Here is a 21,041-nt window from a genome sequence, read left to right as displayed (position 1 = left end):
ATTTTGTTGTAGGCGGAACGCATCAGAGCAGGATTCTATTGCATTGACACTTAGGACTCAGTCCGTACTCTACAACGACCAGTGCGGCATAACTAATCAGAGCTGCTGTAGAGCTATATGCAAATAGACCATTTCCATATATGGATCTGTGCCATTCACTTTGAACTGGACTGTGTTTACGGCATGAGCGGTCATGACTAGATGCGCTTGTTTTGAGATTAAAGCCACGTGTGCATATTTGTTCATATCCTTTGCTAGTTTTTTGTACTTTGTATTTTGTACATAATTTTTCCACTACCGTCTCTTATGACCGAAAATAACTTCTCGACCTCGGGACTGCGATTACTCACCATGGACTGGCAGAATCGTCTTTTTCCTTTCACAACTCTGATGAGCCCGACGTGAAGGATACGCTGCTTCCTCAGGAACAAGCCCCGATCCCCGTGATCTGCGTGAAGAGGAGGTAGAGAAAGAGCCTTCTGAGTATTCGCAGGCGATTGAATAAACCCCCACTTACCTCCATTCTGCTAGCAAACGTGCAATCTTTGGACAATAAAATCGACTCGTTATGCAGAAGATTAAACTACCAACGGGACATTAAAAACTGTAACATCTTATGCTTCATGGAGTCGTGGCTGAACGAAGCCAACATCAACATAGAGCTGGCTGGTTATACGATGTACCGGCAGGATAGAACAGCGGCAGTCTATGTATTTTTGTAAACAACAGCTGGTACATGATATCTAAGGAAGTCTTGAGCTATTGCTCCCCTGAGGTAGAGTTTCTTATGACTACTACCTAAGGCAGCATACACCCCCCCCCCACGGGTGCACCTCAGCCACGCTCAAGGTACTAAACGATATCATAACCGCCATCGATAAAAGACCTGGCCAAGGCTTTCGACTCTGTCAATCACCATATTCTTATCGGGAGACTCAGTAGCCTCGGTTTTTCTAATGACTGCCTTGCCTGGTTCACCAAATACTTTGCAGACAGAGTTCAGTGTATCAAATCGGAAGGCATGTTGTCCGGTCCTCTGGCAGTCTCTATGGGGGTGCCACAGGGTTCAATTCTCGGGCCGACACTTTTCTCTGTATATATCAATGATGTTGCTCTTGCTGCGGGCGATTCCCTGATCCACCTCTACGCAGACGACACCATTCTGTATACTTCCGGCCCTTCCTTGGACACTGTGCTATCTAACCTCCAAACGAGCTTCAATGCCATACAACACTCCTTCTGTGGTCTCCAACTGCTCTTAAACGCTAGTAAAACCAAATGCATGCTTTTCAACCGTTCGCTGCCTGCACCCGCATGCCCGACTAGCATCACCACCCTGGATGGTTCTGACCTAGAATAAGTGGACATCTATAAGTACCTAGGTGTCTGGCTAGAATGTAAACTCTCCTTCCAGACTCATATATCAAACATCTCCAATCTAAAATCAAATCTAGAGTAGGCTTTCTATTCCACAACAAAGCCTCCTTCACTCATGCCGCCAAACTTACCCTAGTAAAACTGACTATCCTACCGATCCTCAACTTCGGTGATGTCATCTACAAAATAGCTTCCAATGCTCTACTCAGCAAACTGGATGCAGTTTATCACAGTGCCATCCGTTTTGTTACTAAAGCACCTTATACCACCCACCGCGACCTGTATGCTCTAGTCGGCTGGCCCTCGCTACATATTCGTCGCCAGACCCACTGGCTCTAGGTCATCTACAAGTCCATGCTAGGTAAAGCTCCGCCTTATCTCAGTTCACTGGTCACGATGGCAACACCCACCCGTAGCACGTGTTCCAGCAGGTGTATCTCACTGATCATCCCTAAAGCCAACACCTCATTTGGCCGTCTTTCGTTCCAGTTCTCTGCTGCCTGTGACTGGAACAAATTGCAAAAATCGCTGAAGTTGGAGACTTTCATCTCCCTCACCGACTTTAATGCAGGGAAACTTAAATCCGTTCAAATCTGACTATAATTCTATCCTCCCGATTCCTGCTTACAAGAGAAAATTAAAGCAGGAAGCACCAGTGACTAGATCAATAAAAAAGTGGTCAGATGAGGCAGATGCTAAGCTACAGGACTGTTTTGCTATCACAGAGTAGAATATGTTCCGGGATTGAGCTAAAGGCTAGAACTGCTGCTTTCAAGGAGTGGGACTCTAACCCGGAAGCTTATAAGAAATCCCGCTATGCCCTCCGACGAACCATAAAACAGGCAAAGCATCAATACAGACTTAGATCAAGTATTACTACACTGGCTCTGACGCTCGTCGGATGTGGCAGGGCTTGCAAACAATTACAGACTTTGAGGGGTAACACAACCGCGAGCTGCCCAGTGACACAAGCCTACCAGACGAGCTAAACTAATTCTATGTTCGCTTTGAGACAAATAACACTGAAACATGCATGAGAGCACCAGCTGCTCCGGAAGACTGTGTGATCACGCTCTCCGCCACCGATGTGAGTAAGACCTTTAAACAAGTCAACATTCTTAAGGCCGCAGGGACAGACAGATTACCAGAACGTGTACTGCGAGCATGCGCTGACCAACTGGCAAATGTCTTCACTGACATTTTCAACCTCTCCCTGTCCGAGTCTGTAATACCAACATGTTTTAAGCAGGCCACCATAGTCCCTGTACCCAAGAACAATAAGGTAACCTGCCTAAATGTCTACCAACCCATAGCACTCACATCTGTAGCCATAAAATGCCTTGAAAGGCTGGTCATGGCTCACATCAATGCCATCATCCCAGAAACCCAAGACCACTCCAATTTGCATACCACCCCAAGAGATCCACAGATGATGCAATCTCCATTGCACTTCACACTGCCCTTTCCCACCTGGACAAAAGGAACACCTATGTGAGAATGCTATTCATTGACTACAGCTCAGCGTTCAACACCATAGTGCCCTCAAAGCTCATCAATAAGCTAAGGACCCTGGGACTAAACACCTCCCTCTTCAACTGGATCCTGGTTAGGTAACAACACATCCGCCATGCTGATCCTCAACACAGAGGCCCCTCAGGGTGCGTGCTCAGTCCCCTCCTGTACTCCCTGTTCACTCATGACTGCACGGCCAAGCACGACTGCAACACCAGCAGATGACACGACATTGGTCACCGACAACGACGAGACAGACTACAGGGAGGAGGTCAGAGACCTGGCCGTGTGGTGCCAGGACAACAACCTCTCCATCAACATGATCAAGACAAAGGAGATGATTGTGGACTACAGGAAAAAAACGACCGAGCACGCCCCCATTCTCATTGATGGGGCTGCAGTGGAGCAGGTTGAGAGCTTCAAGTTCCAACAAACTAACATGGTCCAAGAACACCAAGACAGTCGCGAAGAGGGCACGACAAAACCTATTCCCTCTCAGAAGACTGAAAAGATTTGGCATGGGTCCTCAGACCCTCAAAAGGTTCTACAGCTGCACCATCAAGTGCTTTCTGACTGTTTGCATCACTGCCTGGTATGGCAACGGCTCGGCCTCCAACCGCAAGGCACTACATAGGGTAGTGCGAACAGCTCAGTACATCACTGGCGCCAAGCTTCCTGCCATCCAGGACCTCTATACCAGGCAGTGTCAGAGGAAGGCCCTAAAAATTGTCCAAAAAATTGTCAAAGACTCCTAGCCATCCTAGTCATATACTGTTCTCTCTGCTACCGCATGGCAAGCGGTACTGGAGTGCTATGTTTTGGTCCAAGAGGCTTCTAAACAGCTTCTTCCCCCAAGCCATAAGACTCCTGAACATCTTGTCAGATGGCTACCCAGACTTTTTGCAGTGCCCCCGGCTTTACACCACTGCTACTCTCTGTTGTCATCTATGCATACTCACTTTAATAACTCTACATGTACATACTACCTCAAATAACCAGTGACCCTGCACATTGACTCTGTATCGGTACACCCCTGTATATAGTCTCACTGTTGTTATTTCACTGCTGCTCTTTATTTACTTGTTACTTTTATCTCTTATTCTTATCTATATTATTTTAAACTGCATTGTTGGTTAGGGGCGCATTTCACTGTGCATGTGACTAATAAATTTTGATTTGATCTAGCTGATCTAGAGTGTAAATATTAGACCAGTTGGAAAATAGATTTTCTATTGGACAAATTCAGGTCTGCTTATCCCCGTTTGCTTCCATTTAAGAAACATTTTTCAACAGAATTGGCAGAATGAATACACCCCTGATTACACACAAACACAATTCACTTTCATAGCAGCCACATTGTATTCCTTCTCCCATCTATGCCCTCTCATCCTACACACAGCTTACATCGTTGTCACCATATTAGCTAAAGTAACGTCATAGTCAATATAGCTAATAGAACTAACACGTTAGTAAACCTGGTACAATCATGCAGTAACGTTACAGTTTTTTGTCAGTAAGCAGTATAGCAGTTACACCGGCGGGCCCCGGTGGCAATAAATTATTAAAACCAAAAGCTTACCTTGACTTCAAAAGTTCCAGTGTTGTGTTGCATAGTATAGCCAACAAGCTAACATAGCATCCCTCTGTTGAGCAGGGTGTTTCAGTAGGCTAAACGAGCTCGCTGTATTTGCCAGCCACGTAAGTGAAAGTGAAAATGACTCGCTTGCTTTTTTGATTAAATTCATTTCTTAACTGTTAAACTATTGTATTTTTCTCTTGAGTCAACTACTCACCACATGTCATGCACTGCAGAGCTAGCTAGCTGTAGCTTATGCGTTCAGTACTAGATTTGATTTGGATCTCTTTTGGTCCCCATTTGGACAAATCTTCCAAGAGTCCTTAAACGTTAAAATACAATTTATAATATGAACACATTTCCACATATAACACACTATTACAAACATGCATAATATACTAATATAATGACCCAATAAATACTCAATCTAAAAAAATATTGATTCTTCATCTACTATAGTCCCACAGCATTTCGATGTGTTATATTTAAATTGTTTTAAAATGTTTCAATTTATATATTGAAAGGTTTCTGGTTTGCTCAGTTAATTTATTACATTTCTTTATTACTCCAAATCGAATTTCTCTTTTCTGTCTTGATAACGCATAGATGGTGGACAATCTATTCATAGTATTTACAGAATGTCTGTCTCTTACCAACTGAATACCATTGTGAATAGAACTTGGCCGTTTTAAATGATTTATATTATGAAATAAAATAAGCATGTTTTTTACAATTATCTTATTGATTGATCACCAACCAAGAACATTGCGCATGACTGCAACAGAAGAACCATATCTCCACCTTAAAACAATCCTTTCTGCTTTATTCTGTGCATTCTGCAGCCTCCTAACTTCACTTGATGATGCATTTCCCCAGACCACAGAATAGTCGTTCACCTGACTCTCAATTAATGTTTGTGTTATTTGCTGAAGAATTTTTCCTGGTAAATATTTAGCTATCCTTCTGATTAGGCATGCTGTTTTAATATTTTTTTTGGGGGACATAGATTAGTTATTTGAGACGACTATGATAAGCAGTTGTCTAGCTGCACTCCCAATAGTTTGCACTCCCATACTTAATTGTATCCCATGCTGTTTTGGCCTTTTCCTATTGGAACAGACCAACATGACGTTGGTTTTCTTGGTATTTAAAGCAAGTTTATTTTGGCAAACCCACTCCCTAATATTCTCCAAATCTCCTTGAAAAGCATGCTGTACCGATTATCTTGCTTCATAAATTGTAGTATCATCTGCAAATATAGTAGCTTGAGTTTCAGCTAAGGCTTAGGGAAGGTCGGTGGTATATATTAAATAAAGAAGTGACCCAAGGCAGCTGCACTGCAGTATTCCACAGTTTAACACATGGGGGGAAGAAAATGAGCCATTGATATAGGTGGACTGTTTCCTGTCAGTTAGATATGACTGTACCCAATTCAATGCTACCTCCTTAAAACCAGAATGCATTCATTTTGTCAAAATTACTTCACGATCCACTTAATCAAATGCTGCACTGAAATCTAAAAATAGTACATCCACAAACTTGCCATTATCCATAGCATTGAGCCACTCGTCAGCTCTTATGGTCCTTCTGTAGCTCAGTTGGTAGAGCATGGCGCTTGTAACGCCAGGGTAGTGGGTTCAATTCCCGGGACCACCCATACGTAGAATGTATGCACACATGACTGTAAGTCGCTTTGGATAAAAGCGTCTGCTAAATGGCATATATATATAGGTTGGAGGATGTCCTATAGAAGTTGTCATAATGTGTAAGTCTATGGAAGGGGGTGAGAACCATGAGCGTTCTAGGTTTTGTATTGAAGTCAATGTACCCAGAGAAGGATGGAAGCTAGATGTCCTTCGACTACACCATGGTGCTACTCTACAGAGTGCTGTTGAGGCTATATTTATCTAAAAAGGATAACTTAAAATAAAAAAAATCAAATGGACATTTTTATGAAATTCAATAAGGAGGATGGTCTTCCACTTCCTCCTCTGAGAAGCCTCCACTGGTAGGCCTACAGTGAACACCACACATAGGCTGCTACTGTACTGAAGGCAGAATGATACAACAGCTATTTCCATGTTCAAATGTTACGGGACACATTTTCTCCATTACTTTGAATGGTAGGCCATTCTGGTAGGCCTACATTGTGATCAAATAGCCACAGTAGAATACTTTAACACTTTCTGAAAATGTAACTTAAAGTGGGTATAGCCTCAGTGTTCGAAATAAACGAGCGCTGGAGGTTGCACAGACTTCTCACGACATTCAGGTTTGCGCTCAACAGATCTGAAATTTGCTAAATGCCTACAAAAAGGCAAAGGAACATTGCAACACACACATACAGTGTACTCAGCAAGTGCCCACTACACACCCACACAGTATGTTCAGTAAGAGCCCACTACCCACCCAGGTAGTATGTTCAGTAAGAGCCCACTACACACCCACACAGTATGTTCAGTAAGAGCCCACTACGCACCCAGGTAGTATGTTCAGTAAGAGCCCACTACACACCCAGGTAGTATGTTCAGTAAGAGCCCACTACACACCCAGGTAGTATGTTCAGGCAGTATGTTCAGAGCCCACTACACACCCAGGCAGTATGTTCAGTAAGAGCCCACTACACACCCAGGCAGTATGTTCAGTAAGAGCCCACTACACACCCAGGCAGTATGTTCAGTATGTTATGTTCAGTAAGAGCCCACTACACACCCAGGTTCAGTATGTTCAGGTAGTATGTTCAGTAAGAGCCCACTACACACCCAGCCCACTACACACCCAGGCAGTATGTTCAGTAAGAGCCCACTACACACCCAGGTAGTATGTTCAGTAAGAGCCCACTACACACCCAGGTAGTATGTTCAGTAAGAGCCCACTACACACCCAGGTAGTATGTTCAGTAAGAGCCCACTACACACCCAGGCAGTATGTTCAGTAAGAGCCCACTACACACCCAGGTAGTATGTTCAGTAGTAAGAGCCCACTACACACCCAGGCAGTATGGCAGTATGTTCAGTAAGAGCCCACTACACACCCAGGCAGTATGTTCAGTAAGAGCCCACTACACACCCAGGCAGTATGTTCAGTAAGAGCCCACTACACACCCAGGCAGTATGTTATGTTCAGTAAGAGCCCACTACACACCCAGGCAGTATGTTCAGTAAGAGCCCTACACACCCAGGCAGTATGTTCAGTAAGAGCCCACCACAGGCAGTATGTTCAGTATGTTCAGAGCCCACTACACACCCAGGCAGTATGTTCAGTAAGTTCAGTAGCCCACTACACACCCAGGTAGTATGTTCAGTAAGAGCCCACTACACACCCAGGTACACCCACCCAGGTAGTATGTTCAGTAAGAGCCCACTACACACCCAGGTAGTATGTTCAGTAAGAGCCCACTACACACCCAGGTAGTATGTTCAGTAAGAGCCCACTACACACCCAGGTAGTATGTTCAGTAAGAGCCCACTACACACCCAGGTAGTATGTTCAGTAAGTAGTATGTTCCCACTACACACCCAGGTAGTATGTTCAGTAAGAGCCCACTACACCCAGGTAGTATGTTCAGTAAGAGCCCACTACACACCCAGTATGTTCAGTAAGAGCCCACTACACACCCAGGTAGTATGTTCAGTAAGAGCCCACTACACACCCAGGCAGTATGTTCAGTAAGAGCCCACTACACACCCAGGCAGTATGTTCAGTAAGAGCCCACTACACACCCAGGCAGTATGTTCAGTAAGAGCCCAGGTAGTATGTTCAGTAAGAGCCCACTACACACCCAGGTAGTATGTTCAGTAAGAGCCCACTACACACCCAGGCAGTATGTATGTCAGTAAGAGCCCACTACACACCCAGGTATGTTCAGTAAGAGCCCACTACACACCCAGTATGTTCAGTAAGAGCCCACTACACACCCAGGTAGTATGTTCAGTAAGAGCCCACTACACACCCAGGTAGTATGTTCAGTAAGAGCCCACTACACACCCAGGTAGTATGTTCAGTAAGAGCCCACTACACACCCAGGTAGTATGTTCAGTAAGAGCCCACTACACACCCAGGTAGTATGTTCAGTAAGAGCCCACTACCACAGTAAGAGCCCACACCCAGGTAGTATGTTCAGTAAGAGCCCACTACACACCCAGGTAGTATGTTCAGTAAGAGCCCACTACACACCCAGGCAGTATGTTCAGTAAGAGCCCACTACACACCCAGGCAGTATGTTCAGTAAGAGCCCACTACACACCCAGGCAGTATGTTCAGTAAGAGCCCACTACACACCCAGGCAGTATGTTCAGTAAGAGCCCACTACACACCCAGGTAGTATGTTCAGTAAGAGCCCACTACATGTTCACCCAGGTAGTATGTTCAGTAAGAGCCCACTACACACCCAGGTAGTATGTTCAGTAAGAGCCCACTACACACCCAGGTAGTATGTTCAGTAAGAGCCCACTACACACCCAGGTAGTATGTTCAGTAAGAGCCCACTACACACCCAGGTAGTATGTTCAGTAAGAGCCCACTACACACCCAGGTAGTATGTTCAGTAAGAGCCCACTACACACCCAGGTAGTATGTTCAGTAAGAGCCCACTACACACCCAGGCAGTATGTTCAGTAAGAGCCCACTACACACCCAGGTAGTATGTTCAGTAAGAGCCCACTACACACCCAGGTAGTATGTTCAGTAAGAGCCCACTACACACCCAGGTAGTATGTTCAGTAAGAGCCCACTACACACCCAGGCAGTATGTTCAGTAAGAGCCCACAACAGACCCAGGGAGTATGTTCAGTAAGAGCCCAGTACACACCCACACAGTATGTTCAGTAAGAGCCCACAACAGACCCAGGGAGTATGTTCAGTAAGAGCCCACGACAGACCCAGGCAGTATGTTCAGTAAGAGCCCACGACAGACCCAGGCAGTATGTTCAGTAAGAGCCCACTACACACCCAGGTAGTATGTTCAGTAAGAGCCCACTACACACCCAGGTAGTATGTTCAGTAAGAGCCCACTACACACCCAGGTAGTATGTTCAGTAAGAGCCCACTACACACCCAGGTAGTATGTTCAGTAAGAGCCCACTACACACCCAGGTAGTATGTTCAGTAAGACCACCCAGGTAGTATGTTCTACCCACTAACACCAGGTAGTGTGCTCACACCCAGGTAGTAGAGCCCACTACACACCCAGGTAGTATGTTCAGTAAGAGCCCACTACACACCCAGGTAGTATGTTCAGTAAGAGCCCACTACACACCCAGGCAGTGTGCTCAGTAGTAGAGCCCCACTACACACCCAGGTAGTATGTTCAGTAAGAGCCCACTACACACCCAGGTAGTACACCGAGGTAGTATGTTCAGTAAGAGCCCACTACACACCCAGGTAGTATGTTCAGTAAGAGCCCACTACACACCCAGGTAGTATGTTCAGTAAGAGCCCACTACACACCCAGGTAGTATGTTCAGTAAGAGCCCACTACACACCCAGGTAGTATGTTCAGTAAGAGCCCACTACACACCCAGGTAGTATGTTCAGTAAGACCCCACTACACACCCAGGCAGTGTGCTCGGTAAGAGCCCACTACACACCCAGGCAGTGTGCAGTAAGAGCCCACTACACACCCAGGTAGTATGTTCAGTAAGAGCCCACTACACACCCAGGCAGTGTGCTCGGTAAGAGCCCACTACACACCCAGGTAGTATGTTCAGTAAGAGCCCACTACACACCCAGGCAGTATGTTCAGTAAGAGCCCACTACACACCCAGGCAGTGTGCTCGGTAAGAGCCCACTACACACCCAGGTAGTATGTTCAGTAAGAGCCCACTACACACCCAGGTAGTATGTTCAGTAAGAGCCCACTACACACCCAGGCAGTATGTTCAGTAAGAGCCCACTACACACCCAGGTAGTATGTTCAGTAAGAGCCCACTACACACCCAGGCAGTATGTTCAGTAAGAGCCCACTACACACCCAGGTAGTATGTTCAGTAAGAGCCCACTACACACCCAGGCAGTGTGCCCACTACACACCCAGGTAGTATGTTCCACTACACACCAGGTAGCCCACTACACACCCAGGTAGTATGTTCAGTAAGCCCACTACACACCCAGGCCCACCCACTACACACCCAGGTAGTATGTTCAGTAAGAGCCCACTACACACCCAGGTAGTATGTTCAGTAAGAGCCACACTACACACCCAGGTAGTATGTTCAGTAAGAGCCCACTACACACCCAGGTAGTATGTTCAGTAAGAGCCCACTACACACCCAGGCAGTATGTTCAGTAAGAGCCCACTACACACCCAGGTAGTATGTTCAGTAAGAGCCCACTACACACCCAGGTAGTATGTTCAGTAAGAGCCCACTACACACCCAGGTAGTATGTTCAGTAAGAGCCCACTACACACCCAGGTAGTATGTTCAGTAAGAGCCCACTACACACCCAGGTAGTATGTTCAGTAAGAGTAAGAGTATGTTCAGTAGAGCCCACTACACACCCAGGCAGTATGTTCAGTAAGAGCCCACTACACACCCAGGCAGTGTGCTCAGTAAGAGCCCACTAACACCCAGGTAGCAGTAAGAGCCACTACACACCCAGGTAGTATGTTCAGTAAGAGCCCACTACACACCCAGGTAGTATGTTCAGTAAGAGCCCACTACACACCCAGGCAGTATGTTCAGTAAGAGCCCACTACACACCCAGGCAGTGTGCTCGGTAAGAGCCCACTACACACCCAGGTAGTATGTTCAGTAAGAGCCCACACCCAGGCAGTACACACCCAGGTAGTATGTTCAGGTAAGTTCAGCCCACTACACACCCAGGCAGTATGTTCAGTAAGAGCCCACTACACACCCAGGTAGTATGTTCAGTAAGAGCCCACTACACACCCAGGCAGTATGTTCAGTAAGAGCCCACTACACACCCAGGCAGTATGTTCAGTAAGAGCCCACTACACACCCAGGCAGTATGTTCAGTAAGAGCCCACTACACACCCAGGTAGTATGTTCAGTAAGAGCCCACTACACACCCAGGTAGTATGTTCAGTAAGAGCCCACTACACACCCAGGCAGTGTGCTCGGTAAGAGCCCACTACACACCCAGGTAGTATGTTCAGTAAGAGCCCACTACACACCCAGGTAGTATGTTCAGTAAGAGCCCACTACACACCCGGGCAGTATGTTCAGTAAGAGCCCACTACACACCCAGGCAGTGTGCTCGGTAAGAGCCCACTACACACCCAGGCAGTGTGCTCGGTAAGAGCCCACTACACACCCGGGCAGTGTGCTCGGTAAGAGCCCAGTACACACCCAGGCAGTGTGCTCGGTAAGAGCCCACTACACACCCAGGTAGTATGTTCGGTAAGAGCCCAGTACACACCCAGGCAGTGTGCTCGGTAAGAGCCCACTACACACCCAGGCAGTATGTTCAGTAAGAGCCCACTACACACCCAGGCAGTGTGCTCGGTAAGAGCCCACTACACACCCAGGCAGTGTGCTCGGTAAGAGCCCACTACACACCCAGGCAGTATGTTCAGTAAGAGCCCACTACACACCCAGGCAGTGTGCTCGGTAAGAGCCCACTACACACCCAGGCAGTATGTTCAGTAAGAGCCCACTACACACCCAGGCAGTGTGCTCGGTAAGAGCCCACTACACACCCAGGCAGTATGGCAGTGTCTCGGTAAGAGCCCACTAGGCAGTGTGTTCGGTAAGAGCCCACTACACACCCAGGTAGTATGTTCCCACACACACCCAGGCAGTGTGCTCCCACTACACACCCAGGTATGTTCAGAGCCCACACACCAGGCAGTGTGCTCGGTAAGAGCCCACTACACACCCAGGCAGTATGTTCAGTAAGAGCCCACTACACACCCAGGCAGTGTGCTCGGTAAGAGCCCACTACACACCCAGGCAGTGTGCTCGGTAAGAGCCCACTACACACCCAGGCAGTGTGCCCACTACACACCCAGGCAGTAAGAGCCCACTACACACCCAGGTTCAGTGCCCACTGGCAGTGTGCTCGGTAAGAGCCCACTACACACCCAGGCAGTATGTTCAGAGCCCACTACACACCCAGGCAGTGTGCCCACTACACACCCAGGCAGTGTGCTCGGTAAGAGCCCACTACACACCCAGGCAGTGTGCTTGGTAAGAGCCCACTACACACCCAGGCAGTGTGCTCGGTAAGAGCCCACTACACACCCGGGCAGTATGTTCAGTAAGAGCCCACTACACACCCAGGCAGTGTGCTCATTAAGAGCCCACTACACACCCGGGCAGTCATCGGAAAAATGTATAATTCATCAGCTGGAGAAAGTTAATAAATGACATAGCAGTGGCTGTGTCAATTCTCAAAAACCTCCCTCTCACATTTACTGCATTAGAGTCATTGCAAAATATGCTGGCATTGCACAATTTCACCTTCTGCCGTCATCTGACATAATTTGTTTATGATTGGAGAGCTTGGTGTCCCTATGAAAAACCCCTTTACATTCACCTGTCAGTGGATGTTTTGATGAGTGCTTTGGATCCTCCCCTTTCCTTGCCATGACAGTGACGATGGACCGTTTGTTCATACTTGAGACTGATGGAGTTGAGAAACATTGCATTGTTCTGTGGACATAGCCATTAACATCTGCTCAAACACTTGTCTGGGAGTTGGTGGGCTTTTGTAAAGGAGTACTCTGGACTGACTTGTTGCGTGCACAGTGTCTGAAGTGCCTTTTGCACTGAAGTCTTTCCCTTAGTGTTTGATGGACTGAGGCGGTTAAGCTATTTTTCATGTTCACTATTTACAATAGTCAAGCTAGTCCTCCATGAAAGCAATTCAGTTGGTCCTTCTCTCAGAAACCTGATTCTTCAACACAACTCTCGTTGAATAGTCAAACAACTGGAAGCTCTCTGAGAGAGCAAACTAAATTGCTTTTATGAAGGACTGGCTTCTAGGGTGAGGTTGGCCACACAATTTATTTTATCATGAGCAAAAGCTATTGGTTTTCTTACCCAAAGTTGCAAAGAAAATGTTGTGATCCATTTAATAAACACGAGACCGGAAACATTTATAAAAGGGATAGCAGGAAGACCGGCATCTCGTGGGCAGAACCTGGTACTTTTACACAGATTTATGGTAAATAATGCAAACGACTCCAATTGGCAATTTCTTTGAATAGGAGGGAACAAACCAGAATCACAGGGAATAAATTACAAATGATGAAGAAGTAATACTCCAAGCCGCAGCTCTGTACTTCTTGTCAGAGAACTGATACTGTATACTGGTTGTTCGGGTGGGATTGGCGTGGGGTGTGGGGTGTCCGTGGGTGGTTTTTGATAATTTCATTGAAATCCTCATGTCTTACTCATTGGCAGGAAGAATTATGGTCCAAATCGGATGTCTGGTACTATATTTATTGAAGATTATATTAATATTATGAATTAAAATAGTCCATTTGGGTGACATCAATTAACTTAATTTACCTGAGATCAAATGATATTTTAACAACATTTTTCAAGAATGCTAATCTTATATGTTTCTAACTACAGAAATGATTTCAACACAATCTGAGACGGTGGGTGTCAAAAACCCCGTTTCTTGTTTCTTTTGAGGTGGAACGACCCTCCATTCGCTCTCATACAAACCAAAGTACGTAGAAGGTTCTGACCTGTTTGCTTGATCCTAATCGTGAAAGGCACATTGTGTTGTACTAGTCCTCTCAGGGCTGAAATGAATGTGGTCTCCTCACGAGTCCAATGACTGCTGTGTTTCCCCTCTCTCTCACCCGTCCCTATCAGGCCCCTCACATGGTTCCGCCTGTCATTTACAGAACAGGAGGGGGAGGCAGGTCATTATGCTGCTAAGCCTCATAAGAGATCACATCCCATACTGTACAGTCAGCCAGACAGACAGGCATGCAGACAGACAGATAGACAGGGTATGTCTGATATGCTGCTACTTGCCTGTCAGTGAGGTAGAACCAGAGAACATGTGAGCAGAGAACTATTCCCAATAAAGCCTGGCTCAGAATTCTCCATGTTCTGAAAAATACTGCACCCCTGGGATCTTGCATCACTTACACCTAACATGGCTGGTTGTGTTACGCCTGGGCTTGTGTTTTAGTAGAATATGTGAGCAGAAATATCCCCCCTGTTATGTGTTCTACTGCAACCCTGGCATGCTGTATCACTTACACTCCACATGGATGTGTTACTCCAGACAGAGCTTCTAACTGAGTTAGATGTCTACTATATTTCACTGCCTTTGGAGCAGCGAAATTAGATTCTCTTCATAGTCTTTTCCTGGGAGGTGCCTGTAAACAAACATGGTTGACTAATTGATAATCAAGCTAATGTGTTTGACTTCTAGACTCTTTCATGTCAGCTGAGTTTATGTATGCGAGGAGCAAAACATATTATACAGCTCCCCCAGGCATAGGATATGATAAATGCCTTCGCTACATTGCAGTGTGCTTCCATGTCCCCTAAAGAATTATCTAGCAATTTTCAAAATGATTCATTTCATTATTCAGGCTTATCAGCTACAGTCACTGTGTGATGCTATGTTCCACACGTTGTTTGTTTACTTGCATTCATTTGCCAAATGATTCTTTGGAAAGAATACAGAACAAAAACAACCATACAATAATAACACAGGTTAAAGTGTCGGTAGTTTATTTAGTCATAAAGTAGCCATTTATTTAACTAGGCAAGAGCAAATTCTTATGTTCAACAACGGCCTAGGAACAGTGGGTTAACTGCCTTGTTCAGGGGCAGAACGACAGATTTGTACCTTGGGGATTTGAACTTGCAACATCTCGGTTAGTAGTCCAACACTCTAACCAGTAGGCTACCCTGCCGCCCCAGCCATAGTAGCAGTCCTAACAGATGCTAGCTCTGCTATTGAAAACAGAGAGGATGATGTTTCTCCACTATCTGAAGGCCCATTAAGTAACCCATCTCGTGGTGCGTGTCTCTGCTGGGATGGAGATGGGTTTTTTCTCCTGCATTGGACAGCTGTTGTTTGGTGAGGAGGGACAAGCTAATGCAGCATGTTCCACAGAGCGCCACAATCCCTTCACGCACACACACGCACACACACACACACGCACACGCACACGCACACGCACACGCACACACACACACACACACACACACACACACACACACACACACACACACACACACACACACACACACACACACACACACACACACACACACACACACACACACACACACACACACACACACACACACACACACACACACACACAACGGTTAGGTGTGAAAACAACAACAAACAAATTCCGTCTCAATGAGCAGAGGCACTATAGAAACAGCAATGATGCAAAGACATGGTATACAATGCTTGGATGGATGCATTATCAGTGGTGTAGAGATGAAATCCCAGGACACAGGCATGGTTAGTCACATACATGCCATCGCCAACAGGAAATAGTTACATCATTTAGGTATCGCAGCCGAGAGGAAAACTACTATGACATAATGAGGTAAATGTTAAATGAGTATTTTCTGCATTTTGGGGCGTACGGCCATTCATTTAGAAACCTGCTTACCTACTGTAAATGCAGTTAATTGAATGGAAAGTAAGTTGACTAACAATGTAGCCTCCATATTCCTACTGAATAAAGACATCTGACATGGTATACCTCTTACAGCAGCTTAGTGTAGACCTACACTGAGTGTACAAAACATTGAGGACAACTTCAGAACAGCCTCAATTCATCAGAGCATGGACTCTACAAGGTGTCAAAAGCGTTCCACAGGAATGCTGGCCCATTGTGTCAAGTTGGCTGGATGTCCTTTGGGTGGTGGACTATTCTTGATACACACGGCAAACTGTTGAGCGTGAAAAACCCAGCAGCGTTGCAGGTCTTGACACACCTACTTCCACACCCTGTTCAAAGACACTTCAATATTTTGTCTTGCCCATTCAACTTCCGAATAATGGCGCACATATACAATCCATATCTCAATTGTGTCAAGGCTTAAAACGCCTTCTTTATTAACCTGTCTCCTACCCATCAGTGACAGCGATAGCGGAACATATCTTGCACGTGGATTCACCTGGTCAGTCTATGTCATGGACAAAGCAGGTGTCCTTAATGTTTTGCACACTCAGTGTATACTTAAGGGACTAGTGTTTTATAGTCTCACTCTGCAATGTTGGGGTAACACGTTAATGCTGTCCTCGCTCTAGTCCCTTAAGTATAGTCCTATAGCAGATGCCTGCGTGTTCAGTGCCCTCACTGTGACTCCGCTGTCTGCTCTGTCTGCTGCCAGGGCTATGTGGGATAAAGAGATGGCAGAGAAAGTCTCTGACCAGCCTTATTAAAGGCCACTGGGAGCCGTCCAATGTGGGCCTCCTCATCTGAGCAATACTGGCCACGTTGGAGATGGAAAACACACCTGTTCTTTCCTTTCTGGTGACTGAAGCAGTGATACAGCCAGGGTTTAAAACCCAGTGATGTCAGATGCAGACAGGTCCTGGTAGGGTTGGTGTTGAACTCCAGCCAATCCAGTCCATGGTTAGCTTCCCATCACTTCGTTCCAGGAGCTTGAAAAAACTAAATGTAACCCAGATAATTGGTTTGCCAATATCTCCTCTGTGTAACTGAATTCCATTCGGTTTTGAATTGTCATCATTTTGTATCTCAACCCTATTTTGGTAGTGTTAAAGGAGTATATTATAAAGCTAAAATATAAGCCCAGAAAACGAGGACATCATCTGATCTGTATTTGCATGCAGAGTTTTGCCTCATGTTGAGACTGGTTCAGTCAGGAGTATGTACGAGGACCTGAGGCTTCTCTTTTTTCTGTAGGGATAAACAATGGCAGGTTGGGAGGCAGGCAAGCAGAGAGGCAGGGAGGCTGGCAAGCAAAGAGGCAGGGAGGGAGGGAGGCAGACAAGCAGAGAGGCAGGCAGGGAGGGAGGCAGGCAAGCAGAGGCAGGGAGGGAGGGAGGCAGGCAAGCAGAGAGGCAGGGAGGGAGGGAGGCAGGCAAGCAGAGAGGCAGGGGGAGGCAGGCAGGGAGGGAGGGAGGCAGACAAGCAGGCAGAGGGAGGGAGGGAGGCAAGCAGAGAGGGAGGGGGGAGGCAGGCAAGCAGAGGCAGGGAGGGAGGGAGGCAGGCAAGCAGAGAGGCAGGGAGGGAGGGAGGCAGGCAAGCAGAGAGGCAGGAAGGGAGGGAGGCAGGCAAGCAGAGGCAGGGAGGGAGGGAGGCAGGCAAGCAGAGAGGCAGGGAGGGAGGGAGGCAGGCAAGCAGAGAGGCAGGGAGGGAGGGAGAGAGGGAGGCAGGCAAGCAGAGGCAGAGAGAGGGAGGCAGGCCATCAGAGAGGCAGAGAGGGAGGCAGGCCAGCAGAGAAGCAAGCAGAGAGGCAGAGAGGGAGGCAGGCAAGCAGAGGCAGAGAGAGGGAGGCAGGCCATCAGAGAGGCAGAGAGGGAGGCAGGCCAGCAGAGAGGCAGGGAGGAGTCAGGCCAGCAGAGGGGAGGGAGGCAGGGAAGCAGAGAGGCAGGGAGGGAGGCAGGCAAGCAGAGAGGCAGGGAGAGAGGCAGGCAGGGACGCAGGCAGGGAGAGAGAGAAGCAGAGTGCTCATTTCACTGAGGATACAGTAAGTGATGTATATTTCAGAATGCCAGCTGCAGTCGGGAACGTTAGAATAGCATGGCAGATCATGATGGGAGACGGGGTTATCTCACTGGGATAGACAAAAGCAGGAAATTATAGCCCTCTGCCAACGTACTGTATATTACTTACAGTCTGATACGCACTAGTTGATGTGGGGAAAATTTGAGTCACTTCATTTCCTCATTCTTTCCTTTCTAATGAAGGTAATCCCAGATGGGAGTATATACTGTAAGTAGGCTGTGATTAATTAAGATCCCGTAGAAAGGAAAAAGAATATCAGCTGAACCACAACAATTATTGGTTGCCTCACCCTGCAGAGATTCCTTCTACTTTCCTTATGTTAGCCTATATCCCGGGGATATCAAATCTTTGTGGCGTACAGTAGATTACGAATGTGGCATACATTTTACTGTGATCACAAAGCAATGTATGATTCTGGGTCATATGAAGAATACATGACTGTAAAATTCTTGAAACAGTGTGATTTAGGTAATCCTTTTAGGTAATCCTCAAACCTTTCTTTTGCAATTACAACAACACAATCTCCCCCTTATGCTTTCTGCTATCCCTCCCTCCCTCCCTCCCTCCCTCCCTCCCTCCCTCCCTCCCTCCCTCCCTCCCTCCCTCCCTCCCTCCCTCCCTCCCTCCCTCCCTCCCTCCCTCCCTCCCTCCCTCCCTCCCTCCCTCCCTCCCTCCCTCCCTCTTTGTCTCCCCCTCCTGCTCTCAGTGCAGAGATTATACCACTAATTTCAGTGCAGCACCTCCCCAGACCCCAGTCTGTGTCTCTGCCCAGCCAGTGGATTAGATAGTGGGTGTACAATAACACTCGTCAGCCTCAGTAACATGATGCTGATCTGGCCTGTCTGTCTGTCCCCCTGGACCAGACTATTGGAGGTGGAGCTGCTCTCCACAGGCCAGCTCCATTTCCACAATAGCATTCTGCAAGAGGAAGAGGCTGTGGGCTGATTGGACAGGCTGTGAAGCTAATGCATATCCCCTTTCTCTCTCCCCTCCTCCTTTTCTCTTCTCCTCCTCCTCCCCCTCCTACCTCTCTCCACATCACCCTTTCTCTCCCCGCCAGCCTCTTTCCGCTCTCCTCTCTCCCCTTTCTGCTCCTCTCCTCCGTGAGTGTGAAAGTACAGTCAGATCCTCTAACGATGAAGTTTTAGGCAGACGTGTCTTGATTATGCAGTCAGACGCCCAGGAGAGTGAGGAAATGCTGCTGCTTTTCACCGGCTCAGCCTGAAACTGGCCACCAGGGAGAGGAGCACCACACATTTGAATAAGAGTTCTCCTGAAACCTACAGGGAAAGTGGAGATCTGAAGTCATGTGTACTGTGCTGCTATCCACTTTCTCTGTGTCAGTGCCCCCTCTGCATATCAACGTCCATATGAAGTCATTCGCATTCTCCACACTGTCTCTCTGTCCCTGTAGATGCGTAAGATGCTGTAGTTATGTATTCTAAATCAGCCCTGCCGATACTCAATTAACACACGAGTGTCAGACACACAGCACATGATAACCCCTGTAGTTTTAGGTAATACAAAACGTAGGACCTCATTTTCAGAGACATTTAGATTTATATCACATGCAAGTTCCCCATGAATGCTGGGGAAAGTTGTACACTCACAAGCTAATAATTCCTGTTTATTTATCAGTAATGCAATGTTTGGAGATTTGCTATTGATGATCTTGACTTCCCTCAATCGTTCATAATGTCAATGATACGATGTGTGTTTATGATGGATGGTTGCACAGATTGTAGTATTGTCAGTCTGATTGTTCATCTCCAGGTCTGTTGTTTGTTTGTTTGTTAACAGGATGCTGGCCACAGTGGGAGCAGACTTTGACTTGAGAACTCTGAGGGCAGTACGGGTCCTGAGGCCACTGAAACTAGTGTCTGGAATCCCTAGTAAGTACAATGACTCTGGAATCCCTAGTAAGTACAATGACTCTGGAATCCCTAGTAAGTACAATGACTCTGGAATCCCTAGTAAGTACAATGACTCTGGAATCCCTAGTAAGTACAATGACTCTGGAATCCCTAGTAAGTACAATGACTCTGGAATCCCTAGTAAGTACAATGACTCTGGAATCCCTAGTAAGTACAATGACTCTGGAATCCCTAGTAAGTACAATGACTCTGGAATCCCTAGTAAGTACAATGACTCTGGAATCCCTAGTAAGTACAATGACTCTGGAATCACTGCGAAAAAAAAAAAAATGTTCTGTTTGGATGTGTTTATTCTTGTAAGTTTGTCATCCAAGCATTAAAATATCTAGTTATACATGACCTTTTTGGTTATGTTGTCATATGTCATTTGGATAACAGGAAATGTTAAACAGAGGATCTTAAAGAGCCATTTGGGGTCTCTCCCATGACCAACGTTAATACTATAACATGGGAGGGAGTGAAGTGAAAACGTGCTCTATCTCAGGTCTTCAGGTGGTTCTGAAGTCCATCATGAAAGCCATGGTGCCTCTGCTGCAGATCGGTATGCTGCTCTTCTTTGCTATCCTCATGTTCGCCATCATCGGCCTGGACTTTTACATGGGCAAGTTCCACCGGACCTGTTTCAGTACTGATACAGGTATGTGCAATGCACATCGCTATGAAATCTTATTCACTTTGTGTAACTGCAAGAACTTGCATATTTAGAGTTGATATAAAATGAAGTATGTGCTGATGTAAAGCCTACAGTATAATTCTGGGAGCTAAGGCATGTTTTTAGGTCTCTTCACGCTAGTGTAGTTCAATGAACCACTTCTTTTACATGTATGCATGCCAGTATGCGTGCATGTTTGTCTGTGCTTGCAGTACTGCTGCTGTTGTCTCGCTGCCATTTAGCGAACGGAGCATTACATTCTAGCCATGACCCAATAAAAGGTACACTAACTTTACAAAGACCCATAGCTACTAACCAGCGTTTAAA

General features: G+C 46.6%; 1 pseudogene; it reads left to right on the top strand.

The window, feature by feature from the left end:
* LOC124036150 overlaps positions 1–21,041 on the top strand; it is a 146,945-nt pseudogene that overhangs the window by 26,111 nt on the left and 99,793 nt on the right.

This window comes from Oncorhynchus gorbuscha, linkage group LG05, assembly GCF_021184085.1.
Source record: "Oncorhynchus gorbuscha isolate QuinsamMale2020 ecotype Even-year linkage group LG05, OgorEven_v1.0, whole genome shotgun sequence".
Taxonomy (NCBI): domain Eukaryota; kingdom Metazoa; phylum Chordata; class Actinopteri; order Salmoniformes; family Salmonidae; genus Oncorhynchus; species Oncorhynchus gorbuscha.
Note: the sequence above shows the minus strand (reverse complement) of the source record. Positions and strands in the feature narration are given on the sequence as shown.